General features: G+C 45.0%; 1 pseudogene; it reads left to right on the top strand.

Moving 5' to 3' along the window:
* The first annotated feature begins 11,561 nt into the window (after positions 1 to 11,561).
* Positions 11,562 to 16,685, top strand: LOC136486384 (transcription factor VIP1-like; annotated as a pseudogene).
* Positions 16,686 to 17,209: the final 524 nt, after the last annotated feature.

The following is a 17,209-nucleotide window of genomic DNA, read 5'->3' as shown; positions in this document are numbered from 1 at the left end:
CTCCTATGAACTGACCGGATGCTGGACAGCAGAGTCTGGTGCAGCGTCCGGTCACTCTTTTCTAGCAAATCTTCAATGTTCCTCCACGCTGCCTGTTCCCAATCAAGTCCCAACTTGATTAAGATCCAAATAAACACCAATTGGGACTGATGTGAGTGACATCTCTCAAACCCTCATATTTTTCAAAATATTTTGCCTTAGGCTATAATTCTTTTTAAGAAAATAGGCAATAAGAGGGCAAATAGAACAAAACGACAAAACAACATCCATGCATATGCAATACTTGTAAGTAAATCTAGTTGCTTGTCAAGTTTGATCCAAGGTTAAGCTTCTTCACATGCTTTTCGGCGGTTATCTTAACCATGTTAGACAAGCCCTATATGCATTACCAAAAATTAAACATGTTGTATATTACAATGAATGCAAGGGACAACACAAGCTCAATTTTTAGTGAAGTTACTAAAATCAAGTACATTGAGCTCATTCCGCAATCTACAAAATGTAGCCTCATCTAGCGGTTTAGTGAAGATATCCGCTAATTGATCTTCAGTTCTTACACCTTCTAGTGATATATCATTTTTAGCAACATTATCTCTTAGAAAGTGATGGCAGATATCTATGTGATTGGTGCGAGAGTGTTGAACCGGATTATTTGCAAGTTTTACCACACTTTCATTGTTGCACAAAAGAGGTATCTTTTTTAGAACTACACCATAGTCTAGCAAAGTTTATTTCATGTATAATATTTGTGCACAACAAGCACCCGCGACAATATATTCCGCTTTGGCGGTGGACAAAGCCACACTATTTTGTTTCTTGGAGGACCAAGACACAAGTGATCTACCAAGCAAATGGCACACTCTGGATGTGCTTTTTCTATCAACTTTGCAACCGACATAATCTGAATCGGAATAGCCAACTAATTCAAATATAGCTCCTTTGGGATACCAAAGGCCAATGCTTGGTGTGTGTGCTTAAGATACCTAAGGATCCTTTTTTATGGCAATTAAATGTGTTTCCTTAGAATTAGCTTGAAATCTAGCACACATACACACACTAAACATGATGTCGGGCCTAGATGCGGTTAAATATAACAAGCTACCAATCATGGAACGGTAGAGAGTTTGATCAACCGGGTTACCTCCCTCATCTAGATCAAGATGTCCATTGGTAGACATTGGTGTCTTGATTGGCTTACATTCATCCATCTTGAATCTCTTGAGAAGATCTTTTGTGTATTTCTCTTGAGAGATGAAGATGCCTTCTTTCATTTGCTTGACTTGAAAACCAAGAAAGAATGTAAGCTCACCAATCATGGACATCTCAAACTCTTTCGACATCAATTCACCAAATTCTTTGCATAAGTCTTCATTTGATGATCCAAAGATGATATCATCAACATATACTTGACAAATGAAGATATGCCCATCAAGCTTCTTGGTGAATAGTGTGGTGTCGACCTTCCCAATGGTGAAGCCCTTCTCAATGAGGAAGTCCCGAAGGCGCTCATACCAAGCTCTTGGATCTTGCTTAAGCCCATATAGTGCCTTGGACAACCTATAAACATTATTAGGATATCTAGGGTCTTCAAACCTGGGAGGTTAATCAACATAGACTAGTTTATTAATAAAGCCATTTAAAAATGTATTTTTCACATCCATTTGATATATTTTTATTTCATGATGTGATGCATATGCAAGTAGGATACGGATGGCTTCTAATCTTACAACCGGTGCAAAGGTCTCTCCAAAATCCAAACCTTCAACTTGGGAGAACCTCTTTGCAACTAGTCTTGCCTTGTTCCTCACAACAATACCTTGATCATCTTGCTTGTTGCGGAACACCCACTTTGTTCTAATGACTCTTGCACCTTTTGGTCGCTCTTTAAGAGTCCAAACTTCATTGCGAGTGAAGTTGTTCAACTCTTCATGCATGGCATTGATCCAATCTGGATCTTTAAGAGCTTCTTCTACCTTAGTAGGCTCATAGCAAGAGACAAAAGAGTGATGAGCAATAAATGAAGTAAGTTTTTGAGATCGAGTCATTACACCCTTTGATGGACTCCCTATGATGAGATTTTGTGGATGATCTTGTAGGAGAGGTGTATTTCTTCTATTGACCACTTGAGGCGGTGGTTGTGGAGCATCAACATCTTGTGCTTGTACCACCATTTGCTCATGAGAGATATGAGTATCTTTATTTTCTACTCTCCCATCTTTTTTACCATCTTGTGGCACACTTGATGAAGAAGGTTGATCAATGACTTGTACATCATCTTCATCATCTTTTGGCTTGATGTCGCCCACCGGAATATTCTTTATAGCCTCCCTCAATGGTTCATCACCTACATCATCAAGATTCTCATGTGCTCCTTAGGAGCTGTTAGATTCATCAAATTCCACATCATATGTTTCTTCAACCAAGCCGGTTACATGATTAAATACTCTATATGCTTTGGACTTTGATGAGTAACCAACAAGAAAACTAGTATCACAACGTCTTTGAAACTTCTCTAGGTGTTGCCGCTTCTTATAGATGTAGCATTTGCAACCAAACACCCTAAAGAAGGAGACGTCTGGCTTTTTCCCATTGAGCAACTCATAAGGTGTCTTGCCAAGGAACTTTTGAAGGAATAGACGGTTTGATGCATAGCATGCGGTGTTGATTGCTTCCGCCCATAGAGCTTCGAGGGTGTTGTACTCATCTAGCATTGTCTTTGCAAGAGTGATCAAAGTCCGGTTCTTCCTCTCAACTACACCATTTTGTTGAGGAGTATAAGTTGCGGAGACTTCATGCTTGATCCCAACTTCATCATAATAAGCTTCAATGTTTCTGTTGTCAAATTCTTTTCTATTGTCACTTCTTATCTTCTTGAGCTTCACTTCAAATTCATTTTGAGCTCTCTTGGCAAACTTCTTGAAACAAGATGCAACTTCGGATTTGTCATGAAGGAAGAATACCCATGTATACCTTGAATAGTCATCAACAATCACAAGACAATAGAGATTCTCTCCCAAACTCTTATATGTTGTTGGTACAAATAAATCCATGTGTAGGAGTTCTAGCACTCTTATGGTTGACATAAAAGCTTTTGTTGGATGGGTATTTGCAACTTGCTTGCCGGCTTGACATGCACTACAAAGCTTATCCTTCTCAAACTTCACATCCTTCAACCCTCTCACCAAATCATTCTTCATTAGCTTCTTGAGTGAACTCATACCAACATGAGCAAGTCTTCTATGCCATAGCCACCCAAGTATTGTTTTGGTGAATAGGCAAGTCTTCAAATTTGCATCTTCGGAGGTGAAGTCCACTAGATATAAGTTGCTGTATCTAAATCCATTGAATATCACTTGATTATCATCTACCTTGGATACAACAACCTCCTTCTCAGTGAACAAGCATTGGAAGCTAAGATCACACAATTGTCCAACGGATATCAAGTTGAAACTCAATGAAGCAACATATAGCACATTGGAGATGGAATGATCATTTGATATTGCCACTTTGCCCAATCCTTTAATCTTGTCCTTTGAGTTATCTCCAAATGTTATTTTCTCTTGTCCATCTATCTCTTCATCTAGTGAGGTGAACATACGAGGATCACCGGTCATATGTTGAGTGCAACCACTATCAATAACCCAATGACTTCCACCAGTCTTGTAGTTCACCTACACACAAAAGATTCAAGCTTTAGGAACCCAAACTTGTTGAGGGCCCTTCACCTTCTCAACAAGTGACTTAGCCACCCAAATCTTCTTAGGCCTATTCATGTTAGGGGGTCCTAAGAACATGACTTTTATCTTTCTACTAGAATCCTTTCTAAGCATGTAGTGAGCATTAAAGATAAAGGGTCTAGCATGCTTGGGCAAGGGTTGTGGCGGTGGAGTTTGGCACTCATGAGCAAAGTGGCCTTCTTGTCCACACTCAAAACATCTCTTTGGCTTTGGCTTTGTCTTTGATTGTTGTTGTTGAACTTGAGCCTTCTTCTTCTCTACACTTGCCACATATCCAATGCCACTTCTATCCATCTTCATGACGGTGTTCATGAGTAGCTCGCTTTGGAGGTGCTTGCCTCTAGCAAACTTGCTCAACCTAATCTTGAGATGCTCTTTCTCCAACTTGAGCGTCTTATTTTCTTCCTTTAGAACATCATCTTTCTTCTCTTCCTTGAGCTTCTTGTTTTCTTCTTTGAGCTTCTCATTCTCAAGGATCAACTCTTTGTCATGATCAAGAGTTTCTAGCACAATGGTGTTGTGGCTTTTCATCTCTTCAAGATCTTTCATGAGCTTTTCATTTGTATTCTTTAGCTTGACATATTTATCATAGTCATTGCACCCAACCACTTTCTTACCTTTGCCACTAGATCCTTGCTCAATGCTCTCATCAATCAAATCATCACATGATGTAGCTATATCAATTTTAACAACATAGTTAGTAGCATCATGTGGCTCATTTGGTAAAAATTCTTGAGCAATAACAAGAGTGTCATAATTGATCTTTAAAGTTGTATATTCATCTTTTAGCTTGTTGTGGCTAGTGATGAGCTCATTGTGCACCCACTCAATTTTATCATGTTTATCTTTAAGCTCTTTCTTAGAATATTTGAGCTCCTTGAGTTTGGATGATATAGCATCATTTGTTTCTTTAAGCTCAACATTAGCCTTTTCTAATGTATCGTATTTTGCTAAGAGTGAATCATTTTTAGCATCGAGCTTTTCATTTTTAGCTCTACTCTTTCTAATAATCTTAGTGTATTGTCTTAGTATTTTGACAAGATCATCATATGAAGGTGAATCATCATCATCGCTATCGCTATCATCATCACTAGCTTGCTCATCATCACTACTATCATCATTATTAGTTACCTTGCGTTCATCCTTGGCTATAAGGCATAGATGTGTAGAGGATGATGGCGATGGTGGTAGTGAAGATGAAAGATCAATAGCAATGGTGGCCACCTTCTCATTTTCACTATCATCATCGGATAATCCACTAGATGAATCAATATCCGTGAGTCAATCATCGACGATGTAGGCCTTTCCACTCTTCTTCTTCTTGTGAAAGTCCTTCTTTTTGCCATCTCTCTTCTTGTATGGCTTGTTCTTCTTCTTCTCATCTTCATCTTCGTTGCTTGAGTCATCTTTCTTGCCCTTGTTCTTGTTCTTAAACTTGTCTTTCTTAGGCTTGGTGCATTGATGTGCTAGATGACCAAGTTCACCACAATTGAAGCAATCCATTTCGGAGATTAGCTTCCTTCTAGAGCTTGTGAAGAACTTCTTCTTCTTGCCATCAAACTTGATGCCACTCTTGTTTAGCTTCTTTAGCATCTTGGTGGCTTTCTTCACCATGGGAGCAAGATTTTCATCTTCATCTTCTTCATCACTTGAGCTCTCATACTCAAGTCTTGCTTTGCCCTTATCTTGGCTAGCTTTGAATGCTATGTCCTTCTCTTTCTTCTTGATAGAGGATGAGCCATCTTGTGGCATGATGTGCATGTACATCTTATGAGCATTGATCTTTCCCAAGATTTGTATCGGTGTAGCGGTGGAAAGATCACCTTGGTGTAGCACGGTCACAATATGCCTATATTTGTCAATGAGGAGGACACTCAAGATCTTTTTTACAACATCGGATGGTGACATTTGAGTAAGTCCAAGTCCATTGACTTCCTCTACAAGAACATTCAAACATGAATACATCTCATTAGCACATTCTTTGGGAAGCATCTCAAATGAATTTAGCTTTTTAATCATAAGATGATAGCGTTCCTCATGCTCACTCTTGGTTCCCTCATGGAGCGCACAAACGTCCGATCATAGTGCATGGGCGTCTTTGTGGTTTCTTACACGGTTGAACATATCTTTGCAAAGGCCTCTAAAGATGGTGTTCCGGACCTTTGCATTCCACTTTTCATAATTAACCTCATCGCCTTGTAAGTTAGTAGCATCCCGAGGTTTTAGAAAGCCTTGTGAGGCGGCTCTAAGTATACCAACGTCTAGAGCTTCTAAGTACACCTCCATGCAGATTTTCCAATATGGAAAGTCATCTCCCTCAAAGATAAGAGGAGGTCTATCCCCGTGAGACATCTTGCTCTAAGCGATTAAGCTTAAAAACGTGAGCACGAGGCTCTTATACCAATTGAAAGGATCAAGATGCCCAAGAGGGGGGTGAATTGGGCTAATTCTAAATTTTCTCGCAATAATTAAATCCTACGGATAGCCCAATTAACCCTTTGTACCTAGAAAAGTGTTTCTATCAATCTAACGCACAAAGGACTTGCAACCTATGTTCCAAATTTATTCTAGCATAGTAATTCTATGAATGTAAGAACAAGTATTGAATTGCTTAAAGTAAATGCTCAAAGTAAATAGGGAGAGAGGAACGCGGTGATGTTTTGCCGAGGTATCAGAGAGTCGCCACTCCCCACTAGTCCTAGTTGGAGCACCCGCGCAAGGGTGTAGCTTCCCCTTGATCCACGCAAGGATCAAGTGCTCTCTACGGGTTGATTCTTTGATACTTCGTCACGGTGAATCACCCAAAACCGCTCACAACTCGAGTTGGGTCACCCACAAGCTCCGCCGGGTGATCATCAAGCTCCCAATCACCACCAAGCCGTCTAGGTGATGGCGATCACCAAGAGTAACAAGCACGAACTCTCACTTGACCACTCGAAGCCTAATGAGAACAGTGGATGCACACTTTGCTACTCTTGATTCACTAATGAGGCTACTCTCTTGGATTCAGGAATCTCAATCACTCACTAGGACCTTGCTCTTCTTGGCACTCACAAACGTGTTTCTCAGCTGTTGGAATGAGCAAAAGTGACTCCACACACGAGTGGAGCTTCTATTTATAAGGCAGCCTGAAAAATGAACCGTTATGTGCCTCTGCGGGGTGACCAGATGCTCTGGTCATGTTGACCGGATGCTCCGGTCAGTTCAACCCACACACCAGTGTTTAAGTGTTGACCGAACACTGGCAGGGTCCGATCACCACTGACCGGACACGTCCGGTCACATGAAACCCTCACTGGATGCTTACTGTACTTGACCGGACGCTGGATCCTCAGGGTCCGGTCAGTATTGACTGGTCGCGTCCGGTCGTAGAATTCCTTCTCTGAAACCTTACTGGAGTCAACCGGACGCTGCCTCTCAGCGTCTGGTCACTTGACCACTTAGCGTCTGGTCGCACCAAACGCAATCTCCTTGATCAAATGAACTGACCGGACCCTGCGGCCAGCGTCCGGTCGCACAGGAGCCAGCGTCCGGTCAGCATTTGACCCTCTATTCACTTCCAACTCTCAAACATATATGAATGAAGTTTGCTCCATAGGATCATAGGGTTGTTGTGGAGCTACCTAGTGCTAGTTTTAACAAGTGTGCACCACATCTAACTCACTAGACTCATCTAGGTCAAGCTAACCATCCATACCCCCCTTAATAGTATGGCCAAAGAAAAAACAAAGTTCTAAACTACTCTAAGTGTCACTCCAACTCCAATCGACACTTAGAACTAGTCATCCTTAACCTTGTCGTCCATCCTTTGAAAGTCGAAACGATTTTCATCATAGAGGCATGACCACCTTGATTGCCCAATTGATCTCCATTACCATGACCTAACTTAATTGACTCTGCAAAATATACGTTAGTCATAGTAATCTTGTATTGTCATTAATCACCGAAACCCAACTAGGGGCCTAGATGCTTTCAAATGGAACCCACTTACATATATACATATTTATCCTATGAGTCTTACTAGTATGACAGGAACATGTAGTTTGCTATGCTCTAGGACTTTGGTAGAAGTCGAGTGATTGCCTGTCACTCGTGAGAGATAGGAAATATATTATTATTGTTACTATATTATTATCACCTGAAATAAATATATATATATATATATATATATATATATATATATATGAATAATAATTGGAGACCGGACGGAATGGTACTTTGGATATGGACTTAGTTTGGCATTCGAGCAAGGCTCGGATTGCATTTGTTTCGCCTGTGTCGGTTAAGGGCTGACCGTTGCATTGGGTTCTAGGCAGGCCGCAGACTTATTATCCTGAACACATACTTGTGTATGGGCGCGAAAAGACTCATTGCTCTCTTGTCATGGGTTCTGACTTTTTCCGGACCGACTGATTGGAGGCGGTGATGATGGAGGTCTAAGCACCGCACTGAGTCTAGAACTCAGGAGCGGGGTCTTAGAGTCCAAGTTTAGATTGGAATCTGAACCCCATGACAGGAGAGTGGTGGGTTGATCCTGTTTATGCCTAGGGTACAAGCAGGGCGTGTGTTTCGAGGTACCCAGCTGGGCACATTGATTCGCGAATAGTCGGGTGATCCGGTATGACTTGTTTACAATCTAGCACCATAGTAAGAACTGGAATATGAAAGATATAAAACTGGTTTTGATTGCTTACCACCTGCTTAAAAGTAGTACATGTATTTACATAGAATGGTTAGTTAATGAACTAATGATGACTCCTAATAAAATTGAATATAACGACGCACGTTTAGTAATGCTCCTGCAGATGCCATAAACCCACAAGCCAGATAGCCTTGCATACTCTTGGAGTCTTTTCTTTCCTCCTGTCAGGTAAGTCTTGCTAAGTACAATTGAGTACTCAGGGTTTTATTTCCCCTCTGTTGCAAGTGACAGGTGGATGCTAGAGCTGATTCTTGTGTGTGGATCCCTCCTGGTGGGCTAAAAAAGGATTACTTTACGTTGCGATCATAGTTTTTATTTATAACTCTCACTAAATATTTTAATAAATAGAAGTTTTATAATCTGTTGTCATAGTTTATATATCAATGCTTCATCAGGTCATGAATAGATATTTATTTTCGCTGTAACTCTGATCACATATTTATATTCCATTGTTAAATTAAATTGTTCATAAGTCTAATAACACGATTATATTCCGCTATTATAAACAATAAATATTAAACTATGATGTTACATTAAAGATGTAAGAAATGGTTAAGAATAATGCAAGCTTTATTCTCTCATTTGTGATCTTGATGGAAAAATATGAATTTTCAGGTTCTCCTATGGGGTGTGCTCGACGGAACCACGTAATTTAGTGTCCTCCCTTAGGTACTTAGTGTCTAATGAAATGCAAGTATTCCTAGAAGACATTAGAATAGGTGATTCTGCCACAATAAATTCTTTCACCGTTAGCATAGAAACCTCATTCGAAGAGTACGGTGACGTGCAAATCAAGCATATCTCAACTGTGTCCACTCGTTAGCATATCTCAGCCGTTAGCATAGAAATCAATTGGGTTTTTTACTGGTGAATCCGACTTTAAGTTATTGACTCGATGTGGGTGCTCATATTTTTCTGAATTTATTTTAAGATTTAATGATGTTAATCTCGAAATCGTCCTTTAGAGATACTAATAGAATAAGTATGTTTCTGTGTTCATAGATAAGTGTACACATATATGAATATCTGCCTTGTACTGTGATTCACCACGTAGGCTGACAACGTGGACGCTAAAAGGAGTGGTGCCACAGCACCGACTACCTTAGCTTCCATCTTTTTTTAAAAAAAAAGAGTATGTTGTCACTGACATGTTATGAAGTCAGCCTGGGCACATTTTAGCCGAAAACCAAACACCGCACCGAACCAAACCGAAGTGTCGGTTTTTTCGGTTTTTCGGTTCGGCTTCGGTTTTGGATCCTGGGAACTTCAGTCTTCGGCTACGGTGTCGGTTTTTGAGTCGAATGGAACCGAACAACCGCCGAACCGAAGTTAGCAGCAATCTCCGCTATGCAGGCCTGCTTCTCCGTAATTCTCCGCTTCAACCCAGAGCCCACCAAGGCCCACAATGCACTGCTCTGGGCAGATCTGAGGCCTCTCCGCTCCCGCTCCCGCCGCTCCACCCTTCGCCTCCCCAGCCCCCGCGCCCGGGTCCCCGGCCGCCTCCTCCCCTTCTCCACTCAAACCCTAGCCCCGAGCCCTCCTCCCCCCCTGTGCCAGATGCAACATCGACGGTCGAGCCCGCGAGCCTCGCGCTTCTGGAGGCCGCGGAGCTGCCTATCCGAACCCTAAAACCTAGCGACGGCGGCAGCGCGACTGGAAGGCAGCCTAGCAGGATGGGGAAGCGGCAGCGGGCGAGGCGAGGCGCGGTGACGCGAGTGCTGCGAGCTGCGGTAGCGCGGGCGCGAGCGCGGCATGCTCGGTGGCTGCGCCGCGCGGCTGCTCCACGGCGTGGGCGCGGGCGCGGCATGCTTGGTGGCTACACCGTGCGGCTGCTCCATGGCGCGACGGTGGTGCCGGCGCGAGCAGGGGCGAGCGGGAGCGGCGCGGTGCGCGAGCAGGACGGTCATGCGACCATGGAGATGGACTGATGGAGGTTCGAGCGCTTGCCTCTGTTTTCATCGGTTTTTTTGGTTAAAACCAAAAAACCGAACTAAAAAACCGAAACCGAAGTTGTCGGTTTTTGCTGCTCTGAAGAACCGATCGGGTGTCACTTTCTGAAAACCGAACTTTCTATAAACCGATTAAACCGAACCGAAATCTCGGTTAAAACCGAATGCCCAGGCTGATTATGAAGAATGGTGATGAAAGTTTTTGTACAATAAATAACCTACTTATATACGAGTAGTTTAAAATGTACAATACTCCAATTTTTTTTGATGTGTGCAAGAAAACACGTGTACGATGTGGAGCCATAATTTCTACTCTATATCTATGACCTAGACCATAATTTCTACTCTATATCTATAACTAGGAATTAGTAGCACCTATTGGAAAGGTTTGCTACTCTTTTGGCTTCTTTTCGTCTGAGATCCAATCGGAATGACTTGAAGAGCTCCTGACGTGACGCGCGGAAAAGGACCGCAGAGAATTTCTCATAAGAATACAAGTTTTGATAGACAGGCTGATTAGCATCCCTGTCACGTTTCCATTTAGTAGCATGCCTACCCCAGGAACTGCAGACACACCACAAGCAAAATGAGGATTATCTCGATTCTACACGCCTTTTGTTTTCCCAAACTAGTATAAATGCTAACGCCCACGTTAACCATGCATACTCGTCCTTTACGAACATAGGCATCATGCACATCTTATCTCTATAATCCAGTAGTCGGCAATCCCTCCTGTTACCATAAAAAAAATCTTATATCTCTATAAAATGTCTTCGAGAGATACACGTGGGCAGGCTACTGTGGCTTTCGGCGCCGTACGACAGATGCTGGTGACGCGCCACGCACGGGCCCCGCCGGCTCCCGCAGCAACCGGCAAGCCCGCCGCGAGGCACCCCACACGGGTCCTCCATTCACTGACTACATGGCCCCACCTACCATGACCCCACCTGTCACACGAACGCGCCGGTCCACCGCCGAGCGGCAACGAGTTGCCGGTGGCCGGGCCCCGCGACAGGACACAGGCCGCGCGCCGCTCTCTTTACCCCGGAACCACGCGGCAGTTTTTCCACGCGTGGCAAGTTACCCTTCCACCCCTCCCTGTCGTCCCCCGATCCCGTGCACGCGGCGCACGGACATGGGCCACATCCCACCGCCCAGACCACCTCACGATCCGCGCGCGCTGCGACTGGCGCACGCACCTGGTCCACTCGGGGACCTTGGCGGCCCCCCCCCCCCCACGCGGAGTCGGCGCCCGGCAGCCCGTTTCGACCGCCGCGGGCTCGTCCCGTCCCTGCACCCTCCGCATGAGCCCGTGGCCTCCAACCACCGTCAGCTCCGTGTCGCGATTCGTGTGGCGCGGGCCTGGTCCATACGACGCGTCCACGCAGAAGTCAGCCGCGCAGCCCCCGGCACTGCGCTGCACTACTCCCACCGGCCACCGCGACCGCTCGAGGCGCACCTACCTACATCCCGGCATCCCCCACCTCCCGCCCCGCGCCGAGCAACGCCCGCTAGGCTGCTGCTACCCGCAGTCCCCACCCCACCGGCCGCGCCACCGCAACCACCGCCTCCGCTGGGGTCGCGTTGACCGCAGTTGACCTCCGCCCGGCCAGCCGCCTGCCATGGACCCGCGCTTCCCGCCGCCGGCGCCGTCGTCCTGCTTCGGCGGGGGCGGGGGCGGGGGGCTCCCGGGACGGGGGCACCACCGGCGGGCGCAATCGGAGACGTTCATCCGGCTGCCCGACGCGGACCTGCTGCTGGACCCGGACGCGGACTTCGGCTTCTCCGACATCGACTTCCCCTCGCTCTCCGACGACTCGCCCGCGGCGTCCGACCCGACGCCGCAGCCGCAGCCGCAGGCCCCGCCGCCCCAGCAGCCGCTGCCGCAGCAGCAGGCGGCTTCCCCTGGCGTCTGCGGCGCCGCCGAGGCCGCCGAGCGGGGCGCACATGCGGAGCCTCTCCCTCGACGCCGCCTTCTTCGACGGCCTCTCGCTGCAGGGAAGTGGGGGAGGCGGAGGTGGCGTGGCCGGGCACAAGAGGAGCGGCTCCATGGACGGGTCCACCTCGTCGTTCGAGGGCGAGTCCGCGCCGACGTCGTCCGTGCTGCCGGACTACGCCAAGAAGGCCGTCCCCGACGACAAGCTCGCGCTCCTCGACCCCAAGCGCGCCAAGAGGTGAGCGGGCAAACGCCATCCGCGTCCGCGAGCTGTCTTCCCCCCTTGAAATTGCTTCCCCCCGCCCGCAGCTTGAGATGCTCGATGTAGCTGGGACGCGCTACCTTGTCCTGTATCTGGTCAAGTCCTGTCCTGGTTTCAAGATCCGTATCCTTGTCGCGCGTTGAATTTCTCGTGGTCGAACTGAGGTGTAATTTTCTGGTTCCGCGGTGGTCCTCGGTGTGCAGGATCCTGGCGAACCGGCAGTCCGCGGCGAGGTCCAAGGAGAGGAAGATCAAGTACACCAGTGAGCTGGAGAGGAAGGTGCAGACGCTGCAGACAGAGGCCACCACGCTTTCGGCACAGCTCACGCTTCTTCAGGTAACGAATATTTCCTTGGTTGCTTTGACCAGGCACTATCATAGCTTATTGTGACCCCTTCCAAAGTCCCGCTTATCCTTGGACAGAAAAAAAATGATAATCTTGTGGTTGGGTGTACGAAACGTATCATTGCTCCAGCCAGCGCTAATTATTTGACTGGGGCTTGTCTCGGCGTACTTGTCTCGTGCTACAAGTACCACAATAGGAGATCAGCTATTATTTTATCCCACCGCTCGAAATCCTTTGCTCTCTCAAGTGGGAAAACGAACTTAGCTGACTCAAACCTTGGCTTGATACGATTAACTATATAAAGAAAGCAAAATGTTACCATCACTCACATCCTCTCCTTATGATTGGCTAGAGTAATGGTTTTCTGTTCTGGCTTATCAATTTCACTCAGCTAACTTGGGTTTAAAACCTTTTATATCTTCTCCTTACTAGAGTTTTGCTGTTTCTTGAGGATTTCTTCCAAATTTAACTACCTTTGATCTTCAGGGTCAATTTGAATTCTCTCCTGGCTAGTTCTCGGATAAATTTCTCCTGCGTCACAGGGATATTGTACCTTCCTTTATTTGACCATTTTGTAAACGATAAGGTCACAACCAATTTATAGGCATTCTATTATGAATATTTGAACTCGAGATTTTGAACCTTTGATTACAAATGGTGTATGTTGGAAACTGTTTTATTATACTTAGTGAATGCATGCTATTTCCTACCCACCAAGTTCTTTCCATGTTTTGAGTTGCTATTAGTGCCTTTTGGTGTTAGTATGACCGATTGTCAGTGTCATTTGGTTGAGTTCTAGCATTCCTTGTTAGTACTCAATGTTTCTGTACACACAAACTTGTTTTTCTCGTGAGAAGTTAAAATGTTTCTGCCATTACATTTCTTTTTTCTCTCTATATTGTAGGATTGTAGGTGAATAATTTTGATGATAAACTCACCCGCTTTATGTTCTGTCTTTGCTGAAACTATCATGAGTATTAATGTATTATGCTATCAGCAGAAAAGTTGCCCTCCAAGTTGCCTTGATTGCCAAATTTCTTAGGCATAACACATTAGTTTATGTAGCTATCCACTCTACAAGATTGAGATTTTGATACACTATCTTATGAGTCTTATACTAAAGAAACGTCAAATGAAGTATCTCCCGAGACATATATATATTTTGGATTTTACTACAGCCTGCGCGTGCAGTATTTGAATCATCCGACTGCACACCCCAATTTAGGAAAGAAACTATTTTGGTTGCCAAAAAAGGGGGGAAAACAGACCAGATCTAGGGTTTGCTGGCTCTGACGCCCTCGCCCCCGCCGCCGGCCACCACCCCGCTACGGTCGCTAGGGTTCGCCGGAGCTCCGGCGAACCCTAGCGCCCGCACCCCCCCCCCCCCCCCCCCCCCCCCCCCCCCCCCCACCCCCACCACCACCATCTTCTCCAGCTCCAGCGAGCCTCCCCCGCCCCGAACTGGCCAAACCGCTCCTACCGCCCCTCGACCTTCCCCACCGCCTGGCCTACATGCCTCCCCCCGGCTGGCCAGCCATTCTATACCCCACCGGAGTTGGAGAGGAAGGGAGAGAGAGCTCGCCGGAACCCTAAAATCCAGATCTAGCAACAGCAGCTGGAGGAGGAGGAGGACGAGGGGCCTTCCTAGTGGCGGATCCGCCGCCGCCGCTGCGGCCAGATCCGCCATGGTCGCGCGCGGGGGGAGGCCGCCGGGCGCCGGGGAGAAGAAAGACCGGCGGCTGGAGAGAGAGAGCGAGAGAGTACGAGCGGGGAGGGGACAAGTGCGGGCGCGGGACGCAGGGGTGTGCGCGAGGGGTGTGTGGGCGAGGAGGAGGGTAGCGTGCACGCTCTTAAAGTAGCATTCCTGATATATTTTATTACTAGATATACTAGGAACTTAGTAAGTAATAAATGGGCATATAGTAGCATTGGATAAACCTTATTACATTGTGTATACTGTTTTTCTTTTCATTTTGTATGGTCCTCATGGATGTAGAGTAGATACTATGTCTAGCTGTATGTTCAGGGGATACTTAGAACACTTCTTTTTGCTGCATGCTCTGATGCAGAATAACCTGATTCATGCAAGTGTAGTTGCATCTTGAACTTCTTGTCCTATATGGATTGTGAATGATGTGCCAGTGGATGTGTGAACTAAGAGTTGCCATGTTATTTTGCAGCCAAGCAACAATAATTCTATATGCGTGGCCAAACTTCATGGCCAACACAGCTCAAACATTGCAATAAATTTTAAGTTCTCTATTTAACAATCTTGCCTGCAAGTATTGTTTTAGTTGATGTGACTGCTGAAGGATTTATTACACCTAAAAGTAGGGTCATAGTGGAGATGCCTCTGTACTTGTTGATAGGGTCATGTCACAAATAGATGTTCTGATTGAAGGCTGAATTGATTGGAGATGAGGAATCAGATGGGGTGGTGTTAGGCCAGAAGCTTTGGTTTTGGTGGTAGGGGACAGTTATCCTTTATTTATCTCTCTATATACAAAATTTGGCCAGTCATTTAAACGGCAGAAGAACCAGAGTAAAAACATATTCTGAAGTGTTAAACTGGATTAAGAATTTGTTGGTGAGTAAAACTACCTTTTTAGCTATTTTGATATTTTTGGATTGGAATGAATTCAAATTAATTGCTCCACTGGTAATCATCCTTAGAACTCTCTGTGGTTTATTGTCAGGATTATTAGCTTATGCATTTCTTTGTTTTAGTTAGTCATCGTCTCGTGCAATTGTTGGTTTTGTTGCCCTTAATATATTTATGGTTCAGCACATTCTAATATTGTTTCCTTTATCATGCTGCAATTTACTTATAATGCAGAGGGACACCTCTGGTTTAACCACCGAGAACAGGGAGCTGAAACTCCGGTTGCAGGCCATGGAAGAACAAGCTAAACTTCGAGATGGTATGTCCTAGTCTTTCTTTGGAAGGTGTTAAGCCACTGTCATATGAGGCCCAGAAAGAGACTCACTTTTCCTGTTTCAAGAACATCATGGGACAAATGATATCAACCGAGTCAGTTATCTCCTGACCAAACTTTATTCCCCTAAAAAAATAGTTTTCTTCTGAGCAGATAAGTAGATATTAGTTGAACTAGCCTATCAAGCAACTTGTTGAAACCCCGGTTGTGTTTGATGCAGCTCTAAATGATGCCCTGAGAGAAGAAGTCCAGCGGCTCAAGATAGCTGTAGGGCAGGTCCCTAATATGAACGGGAATCCCTTCAATGGAGGACTACCACAGCAGCAGCAGATGGCAAGCTATTTCCTCACAACCACAGCAGATGCAATACTTCGGCAGCCACCAGGGCCAGCATCACAATCCGAACCATCACCCCCAGAACTCTTCAAACGGTGGTGGCCAGTCCTTGAGTGACTCCATGGATTTCATGTGAGGACTGAGGAGAGAAGCTCAGGAGTTGCCTGAGATCACATACCAACTTCAATTAAAGTACTGTAAAGGTAGCTGATGTATACCATATTCAGTATGATATGAATCATTGTAGGTTAGCTAGCTGTTCCCTGTACCATTAATCAAAAATTCATTCATGCATGACAACCTATCATCGCTTTTGTTCTGGGGGTTAAAGTAAAATGGCTTGACTGGTTGACGAGTTGCGTGTCGTTGTTGCCCTGTAAAGTTTTCCCTGTAATAGTAAAGGAATGGTTTCCGGTCGAAACTCGTGGTTCTCAGGCTGCTGAAAGCCATCGGCATAAAAATCATCAGATTCAGTTTATGAAGTCTTCTATTCTTTGTTTTATCTTTTGTACTGATTTTTTCCCATTTTTTTAAGAAAACGGAATTTTTACTCTGGTCTCTAAGAGTTTGTACACAACTAATTCATTATTATGGATCTAGAGCAAAACCAAGCAAATGTGTTACTATATATTAAGCGATAAATCTCTTAAAGACAAGACATGCTTCAGTTTGCACCAAATATAGTTGTGATACTTCTTTAGAATATTTTTATCGTTTTGGAAAAAATTTATGGCTTATGAGGAACAACTATGCTATATTCCTAGGCCAAGTATACTTTTAATGGCTTCCAGTTGGACAGAATTTCTTTTCATAAACCATTATTTAATTTCTTAGTTCGAACACTATTTTCTTCAACCAAAACATTTGGATTTCTTATGTGGACCAATTTTTTAAAGGCGAATTGTCATTTTTCTTGTCACAGTCTCACAATCAGTTGAGGCACAGGAGCCCATAAATAAAAGAGGTGATGAAAAGGATCCAAGAACCGAAGATTTCGCAAAAATTG

Source organism: Miscanthus floridulus, chromosome 10, assembly GCF_019320115.1.
Source record: "Miscanthus floridulus cultivar M001 chromosome 10, ASM1932011v1, whole genome shotgun sequence".
NCBI classification, from domain to species: domain Eukaryota; kingdom Viridiplantae; phylum Streptophyta; class Magnoliopsida; order Poales; family Poaceae; genus Miscanthus; species Miscanthus floridulus.
This window is presented reverse-complemented; position numbering and strand designations above follow the sequence as displayed.